The sequence below is a fragment of the Papaver somniferum genome, chromosome 10 (genome assembly GCF_003573695.1).
Source record: "Papaver somniferum cultivar HN1 chromosome 10, ASM357369v1, whole genome shotgun sequence".
NCBI lineage: Eukaryota > Viridiplantae > Streptophyta > Magnoliopsida > Ranunculales > Papaveraceae > Papaver > Papaver somniferum.
This window is the reverse complement of record NC_039367.1, coordinates 143,841,727-143,858,495: the sequence shown is the minus strand read 5'-3', so window position 1 is coordinate 143,858,495 and position 16,769 is coordinate 143,841,727. Positions and strand designations below refer to the sequence as shown.

Sequence of the window (16,769 nt, the reverse complement as noted above, 5' to 3'; positions counted from 1 at the left end):
AAAACTTGATACATCCTGTGTAAATTAAAAATAAGAAAAAATATTTGAGAATGGGCACGATGAAACTGGTTACATCCTGCCTATTTTTACATTTTTGTCCATTTAAACAGTATCAAAATCTAACTGTCCATTTCACCCAGGAATTGTTGATTTTGATCTTTTTAACCAATTTTGTGTAAAAAAACTCTAGCATTCATGATAATAATACTGTAGGACAAGGCTGCCACCTACTGTTACTAAAATCCACCCTTTAACCCTACGAACTACTACGATTACGATGTGTTTGGTAACCCGTGTAAAATTTGGTAACCATGATCTCATTGTTACCGACAAGCAAATAGTAACATCCTTATCGTGTATACGGCAGTGTACCATGTTTTGTCGTTGTCAAATGGATCCCATTCAGGGCCGGATCAAAACTCAATCAATGACTCTACCGGAGATATTTTTGAATATAATCCTTGTGAGAGTACCAATAATTTGGTGGGGATTAATTCCAGCAGTCTGAGACCGACACATGTGCGACACCTTTGTTACTCTGTTTCCATCTAACCTTGTTAAATGGTTATTGTTTGAAGAACCGAATAGGCCAATACTTCTGCTATGTCTGATTTAATATTAGGTTGGCTTGGTTTCCAACCATAAAAAACCATTTATCCTTGTTACATAAAGTTTGATTTGGACTAAGGAAATGCTTAGAATTCTGATAAAGTCTGCGGGCATCCAACTCAAAGCCAATTGGCAATGAGTGGAGAGGCCCTTCCATATTATATTTTAAGTTCATTATGCGGAAACTAGGGATGTGGGACTATTTGTCCTTTCACACTCTCCCTCACGTGTAAGGCCAGTCACTCGGCCTAACACGTGGATCTACGCACGTGTGGGTCTTGGATGTGCAGGTGACATCGGTCACGGTCCATCCCACGTACAGGTCATACGAGTGACCAGTCATTCGGTCACGGGTGTACATGTGCCCATTCGGGTCACGACGGCTATTAATTCGGTCTACACCCCGCGTATGGGACCTAGCTCTGATATCATGTTAAATATTGCGGGCATCCAACTCAAAACCAATTGGCAACGAGTGGAGCGGCCCTTCCATATTATATTTTTAGTTCATTATGCGGAAACTAGGGATGTGAGACTATTTGTCCTTTCACAAACTCATTTAAGAGATTTTTGTTGCAATTTTTAATTTGTTTGATCCAACGATCTTACCATCAGGCTAGTAGTAGGTAATTAAACTGATACGAATTAAGTTTAAACTGTTTTTCTATCGAAGAGTTTTAGAACTCAATCACTTAATAATGGTACCGCATGTTTACAAATTTTTTTCTTTTTTCTTTCTTTTTTTCTGTTTGTTTAACCCTTTTCCGAAACAGAAAATGGGTCATTTTTCCAAATGTTTTTAAAACGTGGTTCTAATGGACGAGTGAAAATTAGTATGGGTGAAATGGACACCAGAAAAATAGCAAGAATGAAACTGGATTCATCCTGGCTTAAACTTAAAAAAAGAGCGAGGATGAAAACACAAAATTGAAAATGGGTAGGATGAAACTGTTTACATCTTGGCTATTTTTATATTCTTGTCAATTTTAACAATATCAAATTTTACATGTCTTTTTCACCCAGAAATTGTTGATTTTGATCTTTTTAACAAATTTTGTGTTTCCGAAAAGCATTTCTTTTTCTTGGCGACCGACCCAACCCAAGTATGAACTTAGCCCTACCCTAGGTTAAAGGTCCCTGCATTTTTTCACAGTTCATGTAGACCGGAGTCTACGGTCTACCAAGTTCCAACAGTAAAAAAAACTCTTCATGATAATAATACTGTAAGACAAGGCTGCCACCTACGGTTACTAAAATCCACCCTTTAACCCTACGAACTACTACGATTACGAAGTGTTTGGTAACCCGTGTAAAATTTGGTAACTATTATCTCATTGTTATCGACAAGCAAATAGTAACATCCTTATCGTGTGTACGGCTTCAACATGCACCACAATAAGCATGACGTACATTATCCACAGACATGTCTAAATAGTTATGCTAGTTATTACACACCAAATGCCTCTTTATAAGCAATATAAAGGGAACATTAAAACGCCACCAACAACAAAATCAGATCATAATCTCACCTCATTTGTACATGGAGAGTACTCTTCCCTATAATTTCCTTCTACTTCTTCCTCTACTTCTCCTTCCTGTATATTTTCTCATCACATTATTCAAAGGCAGAAATGACCGAATAAACCCAAGTTCCCACCTGGTCCTCCTAGCTTCCAATCATTGGTAATTTACATCAACTTGCAAAACCTCCTCATCAAGCACTATCAAAACTATCAAAAATATACGGTCCGGTCATGCTACTACAACTTGGCAGTGTACCAACAATTGTAATATCCTCTGCTGAAGCTGCCCAACAAATCTTGAAAACACATGATCTTGAGTTTTGTACCAGACCTCAGCTTGCTGGACCAAAACGTCTTTCGTATAACTACAAAGATATGGTTTTTGCCCATATGGAGAGTATTGGAGAGAAATTGGAAAAATATGTGTTCTTGAACTTTATAGTACAAAAAGGGTGCAATCTTTTAAGGCAGTCAGGGCAGAGGAAGTCGTCGTTTTGATCGAATCCATATCATCTGATTCTTCAAATATCACTCCCGTTGATGTTTTAGAAAAGTTAACAAGTTTTGCGCACAAAACAATATCCAGAGTTGCTTTTGGTTGCGCAAGTGGTCAAAGTAAGAACCAATTTGATGATGGAACACTCACGGCAATTCTTAAGGAAGTCGTGGTTGTTTTGAGTGGTTTCTCGGCGACCGACTTCTTTCCTAAGGTAGGTTGGATTGTTGATAGGATCATTGGAATGCACAGAAAAACTGAAAAATGCTTCCATGATTTGGACAATTTTTTTCAACAAATGATAGACGAACATGTCAACCCGGAGAGACTGAAACTGGATCATGAAGACATCATAGACGTTTTTCTTAAGCTAGAGAAGGATCAGCAGAGTACGATTCATCTCACACACGACCATATCAAAGCAATTCTTATGGTAATTAATTCCATTTTTTTCTCTTTTTATTGTTTGGCACGGTGAGTGAAGTTTTTAGAAATCAACAAACTCTATCTAGGATTTTGAACCTCTGAAGTCTGACCACAAGTATGGCCATGGTACTTAGCAGTCAGGTTTTTATTACCAAAAAATAATAATTAGTATTTTAGTACATATTTTTGATTCTTGCTTCTTAGTTTCTACATTTTAGCATAATCTTACGCCACACATATATGATTTTCTGTATAAACCTTATCAGAACGTATTTCTTGGTGGAGTAGACTCACCGGCTGTAGCAGTGAGTTGGGCAATGGCAGAACTGACTAAAAATCCAAAAGCATTGAAGAAAGTTCAAGAAGAGATTAGAAACTATGTGGGATCAAAAAGGAAGGTTGAAGAATCAGACCTTGATAATTTCAAATACTTAAAAATGGTAGTTAAAGAAACTCTGAGGTTGCATCCACCAGCTCCATTGCTTCTAAGAGAAAGCATGGAACATAGAAAGATCAATGGATACGACATATACCCCAAAACAAGGGTTCTAATAAATGTGTGGGAAAATGGGAGGAGTCCACAATATTGGAAAAACCCAGAAGAATTTTCCCCAGAGAGATTCAAAGATAGCTCCATTGATTATCTTGGAAGCCAAAATTTTGAATACATACCTTTTGGGGGAGGTAGAAGGGGTTGCCCAGGAATGAATATGGCTGTCGTGTTAACAGAGCTTGTCCTTGCTAATGTATTGTACGCTTTCGATTGGGAATTACCAAAAGGAATGAAGAAGGAAGACATAAGCATGGAGGAATCATTATCAGGCCTTATTATTCATAAGAAAATTCCGCTTAAACTTGTACCCATCAAGTTTGTATGACTGGGAGAAATCTAAATAAGAGAATTTTGCATGAATATTTTTTATATTTTGCCTCTCTTTTTTCACAACTCACTTAGTAAAACTCCACAGCGACAAGCAAAGAAAAAATAATAACACTTCTAGCTAGGTTTAAGATTGTGTTAGTGTACACGGCCTCAACATGCACCACAATATCAATGGCGCTATCTACAAGGATGATGTATGGGGTTACCGAATTCTACTGGCTCATAGCAGCCATGATTGTTTAGCCAAGCAAATTATTGGATTCTTTAATTTTTTTTTCTCTGTTATGCGATTAGCAGAAATGGACTTGTCATAATCAACGTAATTGGTAGCCAAGGAAAAATTTAGCACTAGAGGTCAGGCGTTCATGTTCCCATGGCCCCCCCTACTCAGTAATTTCCACCCTGCATCAATGCTTAAGTCTTTGTGGTGTAAATGTTTGAATAGTTATGCTAGTTATTATCAAAAGACCACACAATAAGATGTTAGTGGGAAAAAGATGGAGAGTTCACCCTAAAATCTTTTATGAGCATTTGGAGAACCCAAGTACCTTTTGATTCCCGAAAAACGAATTCTAACGTGCCGACTAAGGTTCCATTTTGACTATCGATAATCTTTACCGTATAGGTCGTATTGCGGCAAATAGGTGTGTTATGTGTAAAAAGAGTATCGAATCTGTCAATCACTTACTCCTTCACTGCACCAAGGCAACATTAATTTGGAATCACTTCATAAATGTCTTCGGGGCAAGTTGGGTGTTTAATGAACAAGTTACCCGTGCATTACTCGAGATCGATATATGGAACTTTTCCACTGCAGGATTTTTTTTTTGGATCGTGAAAGAGGGATTATATTGAAGAAACAAGAATTATTACAATCAAGCCAAAAACTAAAAATTACATCGAGATACAACTTCCGATTGGAAGTGTGACATATAAAATGAGATGGCCCAAAAAAAGAAATCTATTTTGAGGCATATTCATTTTTTTTGAGGCATACTTAGGGGTGCACATATCCTACCCTTACCATCCATCCTATCCTACCCGCCAGAATTTTTATCCGTATCTTATCCTACCCGCCATTGACGGGTAGGGTGACGGGTAAACATTATTTTATCCGCCGTCAAATGGGTAGGGTGACGGATAAAACCCGAAATTATCCTACCCTACCCGCTTATCCGCCTAATATATATAAAAGACCAAGTAATCCCTGTCAGGAGCACCAATAGCTGCTTTCACACAGACTTCCAAAGCCATTGTTGAGACAGCAAGTGAGCTAAGTGAGCTGAGCAAAAGAACAGAGAAGAAGAGCAGATTCATGGTGGTCATGGTAACGGACTGTTTGAGTGAGGCAAAGAGAGAAATCTGAGATTATATAATTGAGATTATAAAGGAGAGAGGGCACTGAGAAAATTTCTTTTTCTTTTCAGGTAAATTAATTAAGATGTCGACCATGACACATTTGTTTGGCATGACTCGGGAGTTTGTTTGTGGTTGATAATTTGGTTGTACAGAGATCTATGATGTCGATAATGAATGAATTAATAGAGCACTGACACGACAAATTAGATCACTTTGCGTTTTCATTCTTTTTCCTTTTTTAGCATTCAGCTTTATTAATTCATTTATCCACAGCCTCAAGGATATGCCAAACCTAATAGGGAAGTTACTAGAAATACCTAGAGAGAACCAACTGCCCAAGCAAAGGTGCAATTCAGAAAAAAAAAAAAAAACTGCTCGATAGTTCCAGTGGAAGTTTTACTTGAACTACAAATAGGAGAAACATTACAGCACAACTGAATAATATTCAAAGAAACGGGTAAAAATGTAAAGACAACAAATCCAAATTATCATAGGCAAGATGGTTGTCCACAAGGGAACATCCACAGGGGAACACTCAGCAGAGTTGCCGTATTGGTTCATACTTGATAAATATAGGCAACAGAGTTATCTAAAACAGTTGTCACCTAAGCTCTCAAATTTACCAGCGCAAATACACATAAGGGCCAGTAGTGTTGCATTTCCGCCACCTCCACCTCCACCATCTTGTCAACTTGAGGTCAGAGAAAGTAAGAAGCGGAAGAGGACATTTTGGGTATGGGGGCATTTTACGACGAGTTTTGATGAAGATGGTATTAAATGGGAGAAGTGTAACCATTGTGAAGGCATGATGCTTTTGTTTGTTCATTTTTCCCTAGTTAGATTGGCAGTACCATTGGGTACATATTTAGATAGGATGGCTCTTATTTGATGTGTTGTTGCAAGATTTCATTTTTGTTTTTTGGGAAGCATTTTTTGTATACACAGTCAAGGTAGTAACTAGTAACCAGAAAATCCAGAATATAGAAAACTAAAAAAAAAAAACGGTTATACCCGCCACCCTATCCTACCCGACCCGCCAATTAATGGGTCGGGTAGGACCTTATCCGTTTAGTGGTGGGTAGGGTGGCGGGTAAAAAATTTCTTACCCACCAGTCAGCGGGTAGGGCGGAGAAATAGGCCATATCCTACCCACCCTACCCGTTGTGCATCCCTAGGCATACTCATCCATTATATTATCTAAGGTGGGTTTATAAGGGGTGTCTAAAGGTAGTGTAATTATCTATATATCCCTAAATAATTTCAATTTTTCATAGTTCCCTTATCCTAAAAAACCTAAATTAAAAATCAAAATAAACTTTAAACTTAAACATCTAGGACTCCAATTCAATAAAGAAATTAATCAAACAAAGGAAACACGAATCGAAGTGAGTGATGTTGGAATGCGAAATCCAAATCTCAATTGCTCTTAGATGTATTTTAGAATGTATGCGTAACAAACCCATCTTGTTTTTGATTGATTTTATTTTGTTTGATCGGTAGAATATGATTTCAAAGATGAAATTAGGATTTTCAGAAGATCAGTTCGGCTGAACTTGCAGTATCAATTTTGAGCCGAACTTAGTGTATGATTTAGAGAAACACTATGTTCGGCTAATGCGACTTTACAATATTTTCAGCCGAACCTCAATTTTCCAGCCGAACCTCAATTTTTCAAGCCGAACCTAGTGGGTGATTCAATTTCTGAGTGAAGTTCGGCTGATAACTTTTATGCCGAACTGTTCATCTGGTCAGCAGATCTAGGTTTTAAAAATTCAATTTTTTGGCAGATTCAACTTATAAAAGGAAATTAAACCTCGATAGAAGTTTACCTCTGATTTGAATCACACATTTTGGTCACTTCTAATCACTAAAATCTCAAAAGTCAAAACCCAAGCTTTTTTTCTTCACTTCTTCTTCTTCCTCTCAAAAATCCCAACTCTCTCACATAAATTTGATTTTTCTACTAATTCACCACTAATAATTTAATGTTTAATCAATCCTTAAAATTCATAATTAATCAATTCTAATCATAATCATTTACACTAATTATATAAGGGTAGTTATGTCATTATCAAAAATGGTGGATGAGGGGTGATGTTGTTTTTTATTTAGTTACCCTATTTTGGCATTATCTAGTATGCCTCAAAAAAATCTAGTATGCCTCCAAATGGGTTTCCAAAAAAATCTCTTACAAATTGTATGAATAAGAAGCCCATGAGACACAACCTCTTCACAGCCTAAAAACCCATTAAATGAGAAAGATTTTTTAGGGATCATGGTTTTTTTGAGGGGACCATGATTTTATTTGGCCACCTTCTTTATAGTTATATGGGGTGTCCTAAAGTGTTGAAATGACTAACCTATCCTTAACCTAATTTAATTTAAAACCAACCTAATAACCACCTATATATATAACCACCACCTCCTCCCACCACCACCGCCCACCACCACTGATTACCACCACCACTACCTCCGATTATCACCACCACCAACCACCGATTACCACCACCTCCAACCACCACCACCTCTATATATATAGATTAATTTAAAACATTAACAAAGATATCCTCACAAACTCATTACTTGTCATTTGTTTTTGGTTGAATAGATGAGAAGTAATCATCAAAATGAGTTGAAAATGGAAATTGCAGAGAGGTTTAATGTAGGTTTTTTTTATCAAAGAAAAGTTCGGTTACGTCGCAAAAAACAAGTCTCAGCCGAACTTTTAGTTCGGTTACGTCGCAAAACGTTCGGTTTCGTCGCAAAAAGTTCGGTTATCACGAATTAATTTTTTCTTAACCGAACTCAGAGTTCGGCTGATTCGCAAAAAATACTTTTAACCGAACTCCTTGTATTTGAACAACACAAGTCCATAAGTTCGGTTCCTTCGCAAAATAAGGATATCACCGAACTTTAAGTTCGGTTGGTAGAGCAATTTGATATGTAACCGAACACACAAGATGTACCCAAATAAATTGTTAAGTTCAAAGTTCGGTTACCTACCATTTTATATTAGGTAACCGAATATAGCACTGTAACTTTGGTTGTTTTTTTTATCGGTGAGTTCGGTTAGATACGCTTTTGGATAAAATTTTGCGAACCAACCGAACTTCTTACACTTGGAATATTTTTTAACGTAAAGTTTGGTTGGATAGTTGGTTGGTATGAACTTTGCGTACCAACCGAACTATGTACAATTGGTAAAATTTTATTTTCACGTAAAGTTCGGTTAGTTATTGTTTGCAAAGCAACCGAACTTCTAGACCCTAATGTTCGGTTACATTGTGGGAAAACCGAAGATTATACTGTACGACCAAAACCTCCATTAACGAGCGAGTACAATAACCTGCGTGTTTGGAAAACGTAACCGAACTACACTTTCAGGTGTGTTCGGTTACATGTTCTTGACATATGGTAACCGAACTGGCCCAAATCTACATAAAAAAATTCATTTTTTTTGAAAGTTGGGAGCAATTAAACCAACATTATCTAAGTTTGAAGCATACCTGATAACCCAAATGCTCTTCCTTCGGTTGTGGTTGGTAAAATCCATCGTTATCATCTTGAGATTGAGTTTGGGGAAGAATACAATCACCATCTAAGAAATAACTAATATCCGGATCATTGTGAAGAATAACAAATACTCTAGGAGAGAAAGGAGATGAAGATTCAGATGTGCTATCATCAACTGAATCATCACTTGAATACTCAAGATTGGTGAACTAAAAAAAATAATTATTTTCCATGTTTTTCTTCTTCATCTTGTCTAACTTTACTCTCTCAATAATTCTACTTCTTTATCTTAATCATTTCACTAATGATTTCACTAATCATTACCCAAAATTAATCAGAAGGGTAGTTTAGGTATTAATATAAATATCTAGATAAGGGGTGACCTAGATTTACTTCTAAATGTCTTACTAAAAATAGAATCATGATCCCCCAAAAGAACCATGGTCCCAAAAAATCGTTCTTAAATGACATGGGGGAGTCGCCTATATCCCAGATGAAACCCTAATTAATTAGACACCATTATTTTCAAACCTTACTGCTCACCACGGTGGCGGTAAGGTTTAAACCGCAGGTGTTGGTTACTGGTGAGGTTTACACTGCAGGAAATTTCATGTGGAACATAATCCCTTACGCCATATGTTGGGACCATCTCGAAGGAATGAAATAATCGCATCTTTAAAGATAAAAGAGAGGAGATTTACGGCTTCAGATGTACATCATTTCCATGCAGGTCCTTCACACTGGTGCAGTATTCCAGTAATCATGTATTGGAGTTTGGGACTAACCCCAAGGTATACCATGTTAAAGTTTACGGGCATCCAACTCAAAACCAATTGGCAATGAGTGGAGAGGTCTAAAGAATTATAAACCGCAGAATCAATCAATAGCAATGAGTGGAGAGGCCTAAAGAATTATAAACCGCAGAATCAATCAATAGCCTGATCTGATACCATGTTAAATTCTACGGGCATCCAACTCAAAACCAATTAGCAATGCTTGGAGAGGCCCAAAGAATTATAAACTGCAGGATCTTAGATTGCCCAGACAATGTGGGACTAATATTCTGAACAAGGTGAACATCAAAATAAATCTCCTCTAATAATATCAAAAGGAATTTAGGTTTAAATTAGAAGCAGGAACAGCCAAATGAGGTGAAATGATAACCCCTATATTTAAGAACAAACTAACATCCTAACTCCTCGCGAAAAAATCAAAAATAACTCTCTTGACACGATGCCTTAAAGCTTAACAGAGAAACTTGGGTTGGGACAATTTTAAAATCATAAAAAATATCCTTAAAACCCCTAAAAAGACATTAACACTTGTTAGGTATACTTATACTAAAAATAAATCCAATGCTCCAAATTCCATGGTTTGGCCAAGAAGATAGAATGTGTCCTGACTTGTTAAAAGAATCAATCACCACTACAAAATACAACAGACCAAAACAAATTTAAAAGAAAATCAAAAAATTGAAATTGAAATATTTGGATAGCCTAATCTAGAGAAATTAGGTTAAATGGACGAGTATCCAACAAACCTGGTCGTGATGAACGAGTAAAATGATGGTATGGGTGAAATGGATGGGTGCCAGCTAGTTATTTTTGTAACAGACAATCATATCTTTGTAAACACATTTGAAAGACAACTAGATCTTTCTCTACAGACTTCACAAGACCCGTAGAAAAAAAAAATTCTCTTTCTCCGCCATGGGAACCGTCTTCTTCATTCACAATCTTCATTTTCAACACCAACAAAAAAATCCACGCCACCGACATCATCTTCCTCTAATATCTTTCTCCATCACCAAAACACACAAACACCAACATCATTGACACTAACATCACCATCTCCGCCACCAAAAAATTCCATCGCCACCATCAAATAAACATCACCGCCAAAAACCCCCACTAAGAGAAGAATTGAAGAAGAAACAGAAGAAGAACACTCACACACACACATACAAAAAATGCCGATTTCATGTAAGTTTAAATTGGATGCACCTGGTTGCATCTTATGTTATTCTTTGATGTAGCCAACACTAATCTGAATGAAACTGGTTGCATCTTGTGCTATTTTTGGATGAATTTGAATTTATAGAAGATTAAACTGAATGAGCACCTCGTGTTACTCTTGGGTGAATCCAAATGTAACCAACTTCAAACTAAATGAAACTGGTTGCTTTGTGTGTTACTTTTGGGTGAATCCAGATTTATCCAACTTACAGACTGAATGAATATTGGGTTGCATCGTGTGTTACTCTTGGGTGAATCCTGATTTATCTAACTTCAAAACTAAATGAAACTGGCTTGCATTGTGTGTTACACTCGTGTGAATCCATATTTCTCCAACTTCAAACTGAATGAAACTGGGTTGCATCGTATGTTACTCTTGGGTAAATTCGGATGTTGAGATCACAAATTCTATAGATAACACATAGATTAAATCCATCGATACCATCTCAACTATATTGGGCTTTCGTTGATGTTGTTGTTGTCTCAAATCCATTCTCTCAAAAATCCTCGTCAGTTTCTCCTAATTTCAGTTACAGAGAAACCAAAATCAATTCAAAACCTCGGAAATTAAACTTACAGATTTAAACATAAGATTGGAGAAGATTTTGATGACGAAGAACAACGTCGATTTTGATTTGATGATGGTTCTCAAAAACCCAACATGCTTTTCAGTCAGCTGATTCAGATAGGATTAGAAGAGGATAAAGAAAATTCATTGATGATGATGGTTGTATAGTGGCGGTAGATAGCAGTGGTGGTAATTAAACCTAATCTTTATTTACCATCAAAAGAGGATAAAGAAAATCCATCGATGATGGAGAAACTGGTTTCAATGGAAGGTCTATGTGCCTTACGAATTTTGTTGAATATTTTCTCCTTTTATGCAACTGATGTTGATCCGAAATGCGAGAACCAAAGAATAAGAAAAGAGAACCAAATATATTTGAAGACTAAGAACCTATGTATAGATCGAGTCGAGTATTGGATAATTTTTCCTTAAGACTCGCCCCACTCCGGTGTTAATGGGTCTTACTTGCGAAACGTTTCCCATGATACAACGATCTTTCTTCCTAAAGTAGAAGCACTCCAAACTCAAGGAAATGGCGAACCAAATTTAGTGTTTATCTCTCAATACTATGAAAACAATGAATGCAAGTGAAATCAGATTTTTGGTGTGTGCTTTTTTTATGTATCTAATGAGACATGAGTGGGGTTTATATACTTGATTGATGTCTACAGTTAAACCTCTATAATTTAATATCCTTGGAACCACTAAATTTTATTAATTTAAAGAGATATTAAATTATCGATAAATTAATAATTTATTATTTTAAAGATAAATTAATAATATATTAATTTAGAGAATATTTCCTATTCATAACGTCAATAAATTGATTTCGACTCATTAAATTTGAACGATTTGGAATTTGAAGTGACTACATAAAATTAGATATTCATTCATTGGAATATAATTTGTTGCAATATAATAATGCAACTCCGGCTCTTATGAGTGCATTACGAAGTATTAGGAATGAAATACCATTAGATTTGAACTTCAAAGAAAAACAGAAACTATTGACTCGTAGTTTCCTAAAGTTTGATACGTACAAAAAACTTTTCAATTTTCTTATCAGTAACTATTAATTTATATAATATCTGGGGCCTATAAATACTTAAGGGAGATTTTTGAAACGTATTAAATTATTATATTGTCTAAATTATTATTTTAGCACTATAGGCCCAAGAAAGGACTAAAAAATTTTATTATTTTAGCGAGATTATTATTTTAGCAAGTATTAGTTTACAGAAGTTCTACTGTATTAGGAAATATACTATATTTGAGTTATGTTTATTCTACGGAAGTTTGAATACGTGCAGTTCACGTATTGTGTCTTGATGACCAAGACTTGAATGTATAAATATCATGTTTAATGAATGAGAAAATAAGACTTGTGGAGAACTTGACATGGTCTCCAGAGCCTAGTTAAAACCCTAACCCTAAAATTTTCAAGTTCTCTTTAAGCGACGGGAGAAGGAGATGGAACAAACTTATTAGGTGGAACGAAGGGAAAAGACATAGTGTATGATTCGCCGAAGAAAAATTCGGTGTATCATCTTGGATCAAGTGATGGTCCTGGTATTCTAATTACTCGGATTGCTTTGAAAGGAACCAATTATGATGAATGGGCTAGAGCCATTTGAAGATCTTTGATGCCTAAGAGGAAGTTTGGTTTTGTTGACGGTACCATTAAACAACCTGAAGACCCTGACCAGTTGGAGGAATGGATTGTTGTCCATTCAATGGTGGTTTCCTGGATTAATAACACGCTGGATTCTTCAATCATATCCACGTTAGGAGATTATGACGATGTGACTCTTCTATGGACACACTTAAAGAAGAGATTTTGTATTGTCAGCGGCACAAGAATCTGTCAACTGAATCTTCTTTGAGTGTAAACAATGGAAATCTAAGAGTGTTGTTGTCTATTATGGAAGATTAAACAAAATCTTAGATGAGCCGGTGACATATATGAAAATACCACAATGCAAGTGTGGTCTTTGTACCTGTAATATTGCAACTCAGCTAACTAGCTTGCTTGAAGAAGATTATCTCCATTATTTTTTGATTGTCCTGGATGGTATGTATAGCTCACTGCGTGAACAATTGCTAGCACGAGATCCTTTACCAACTATCGATGTTGCGTACCAAACTGTGGTGAACTCTGAAAGATTAAGAATGGGAGATGGTCTTCTATCTAAAGAAGTGCAGGAGAATGTGATGGCGTTTAAAGTGCAACCTGATCAGAAGCAACCACAAGCACTTATGATGCTGCGAAGTTTTGTAAGCACTGTAATAGAGTTGCACAATCTGAAGATGGGTGTTTTCAAATCATTGGCTACATACTCTGAATGGTCGGTTGAAAGATCTCGTGGTGGTAGAGGATCTGGTAGAGGCGGCAGAGCTGGTGGTATAGGCCGAGGTAATTATGTGCCTGGCATAGGTGGCAGAGGATATGGAAACACCAATACGGTACGGGAAAATAATCTGAATGTACCAGCAGCACAAAAATACAGTAGTACTACATCTGCAGATGAAGCTGGCTTGGTTGGCGTACAACGACTCAGCTTCAACAAGTGCTTGACTATTTGAGTTCATGGTGGACCCGGAGATGTGTAAAATTAAGCGTAATAAAACGGGGGCCTACAGTAATACCGCAAGTGCACGGTCGTCAGTTGTAGCTCGTGCAAGTACGGGTCGATCCACAGAGACTGGGTGTGTTTTGTAGTTTCTATCTATTTTGGGTTCTAAATTGCTATTGGGCTTTTGATTTAAGGTGATAACAATGGACTATGGGCTTTGGTACCAATGAGTTTTGAGTACCAATGAAGTGAACTGATCCTTTGTACTCAAGTGGTCTGGGCTCAATATTCTTGAAGTGAACTAAGCCTTGGGCTCAGTTGGATGGGCCTCAGGTTAAGCTAGGCTTTTGGTTTACACCTGAACTTGGCCTTTCCTTGGAAATGGGATGAACTGAGCTTGGTAATGAAGTGGGCTTTGGTTGACTCAACGGTGGACTGGGCCTTTGGCCTTACAATGAGCTGGTCCTTTGCAAAACAGAATGCAATTAAGAGACAATGGCCAAGGCAGGGCAGTAAGCTAACAAGCCAAGACAATGGCTCTAATGAGGCAAAGGAAGCTAGAGAAGACAATGCTATTTACAATGCAATGCTATTTACAGTGAAATGAAAACAGAAAAGAAACAGAGAAAGAAAACAGATGAAGTGAATAAGAAAACAGTGAGACAAAAACACTAAAGTGACAGTGGTAAAGACAATGAAACAATGGAAGCATATACAATGGAAGTGAAATGGTGATTGTTAACAGTGGCAAAGTGCCAACGAAGCAAAGTAAGTTACAAAAGAAAGTGGTAAGAGAAAGGTGACAGTGAAGATGATGTGAAGCAATGGTATTGAAGTAAACCAAGGCTGTTGCCAAGGGCAGGAGTGTGGAGAAGGTGAAATGGTGAAGGTGAGCCTAGGCATACTACTAGAGTGGGAAGAGAACTAGTTTGATCACAGTCACTAGTGAGCACTAGTTTCTCCCCACTGCTCAATCAACACAATGCTCTAAAGGCTTTAGCCTAACATTCACACAAAACAGTAAACATGAGTGATGAAAGAACACTAGGATGTTGAATCCACCATTAACCTAGGGGATATTCTACTCACAGCTAAAATAGTTACCAAAGTACTAATTGTCTGATTAAAGTACAACTAGTCTAAGGGCTTAACAACATTGGACATGAGCTGCACATGATGAAGACTATCTTATTGATTCATGGTTTCATCTAGTCCTAGCATTTGAGGTTTAGAACATACATAACAAGAACATTACAGAACATGATACAAACATTACAGAAACATAACATAACAGGAATATGGGAGTGACAGCAAAGAACAAACATAACACAACAGTGGAGTTCATAACAGGAACAACACATAACAACATCACAGTGACATAAAATGGAGAAAATCAAAACATTAAAATGGATAAACAGTGAACAGCAAAATGAACATTTAACAGAACTAAGTTCTGGACACTGGCTAGTCCAGCATCCCAATTACACACACCACAGTCCCCTTTTTATACCCAATTTACATTTTAGGGTTCTTACACCCAATTCCCAAATTTACCCAATTGAACAGTAAAATTAGGTATATGATTTTACCTAATGTAATGGGTCTAATTCGAACCCACATCCCTATTCTAGCTCCTCCATGCCTTCCTAACAGAAAATTAGGGTTTTCTATAAATATCCCCAAAAATTGAGAAATTAGGGTTTTTTGAAAGTTGAGAAATCTCACCTAATTCTCTGAATTTTCTTCGACCCATGTTTTATCTTCTTCTTTTTCTCCCTGTTCCGCTGTCAATTGCCGTGTCTAGCTTGAATTGCTTCATCAACTCCACACCCTAGGGTTCAGTGGCGTGAGTGTGGGTTTGATGAAATAATTTTGGCTAGGTGAATATGTTTTGCAGTATGGGATGATGGGTTTACTGAATTGGAGGTGGTTAGGTGGTGGCGATGGCAGTGGCGAGGTGGTAGCAGGTGAGGTATGGTGGTGGTGGTAGTTTCTCTGCAGAGGGATGGGAGAGGTGAAGTCGATGGTTTTGGGAGAAGGGTGTGTTTGGCGATGGGTATAGGTGTTCGATACCTATGGTGTGTAGCGGGATCATCGAGTTCTATGTTTGGCGAATCTCGACCGTGGGATATGAAGATGAAAGATCAATCCGACGGTGAGATGAAGTGGATCCTGCAGCGACCGTTGGATTATATAATACAACAAAACTAACGACACCAGAAGAAGTTAGATGTTGTAGTGTTAAGCGGAAGTATCGAGGTTTGGTGCGCAGGCAAAGAAGCGATCGTTGGATTCAATTACAATCTAATCTGAAGGCTTGGAATTTAGGCACTATGGTGTTTGATAGGAGCTTCAGATTTTGATGCGCGATGAAGGAGCGACCATCGGATGATGAGATGGATCCAATCCGACAGCTGAAGATGGAGGCGGTTTTGGTTATAGAAAATGGGTTTGGGTAAGGGTTTTGGGCCTTGGGTATGCCAAGCCCATATCTTCTTTAAGAACAATTCTTCCTTCTTGAGCCCATTCCTAGCTTTTTGGTCTTGTGCGCACCATTCTTTGCGGCTTCCTTGCGTAATTCCTCCCGGCTTTTCACTACTCTTCAGCTCTTTTCTGCTCCGCAAGTCATCCAGACTTTATTTATTACCTAAAAATATAAAATTAAGTAAGAAAAATATTTATTCTTGAAAACAGTGAAAATACAGAATATGGGATAAAATGTAGAATTAATGCACAAAAGATGAGTTAAAATGCCAACAAAAAGGGATAAATATATACATTATTTGGCACTCATCAAATACCCC

General features: G+C 37.2%; 1 pseudogene; it reads left to right on the top strand.

The window, feature by feature from the left end:
• The first annotated feature begins 2,102 nt into the window (after positions 1–2,102).
• LOC113316896 lies at positions 2,103–3,977 on the top strand (annotated as a pseudogene).
• The last annotated feature ends 12,792 nt before the right edge of the window (positions 3,978–16,769 follow it).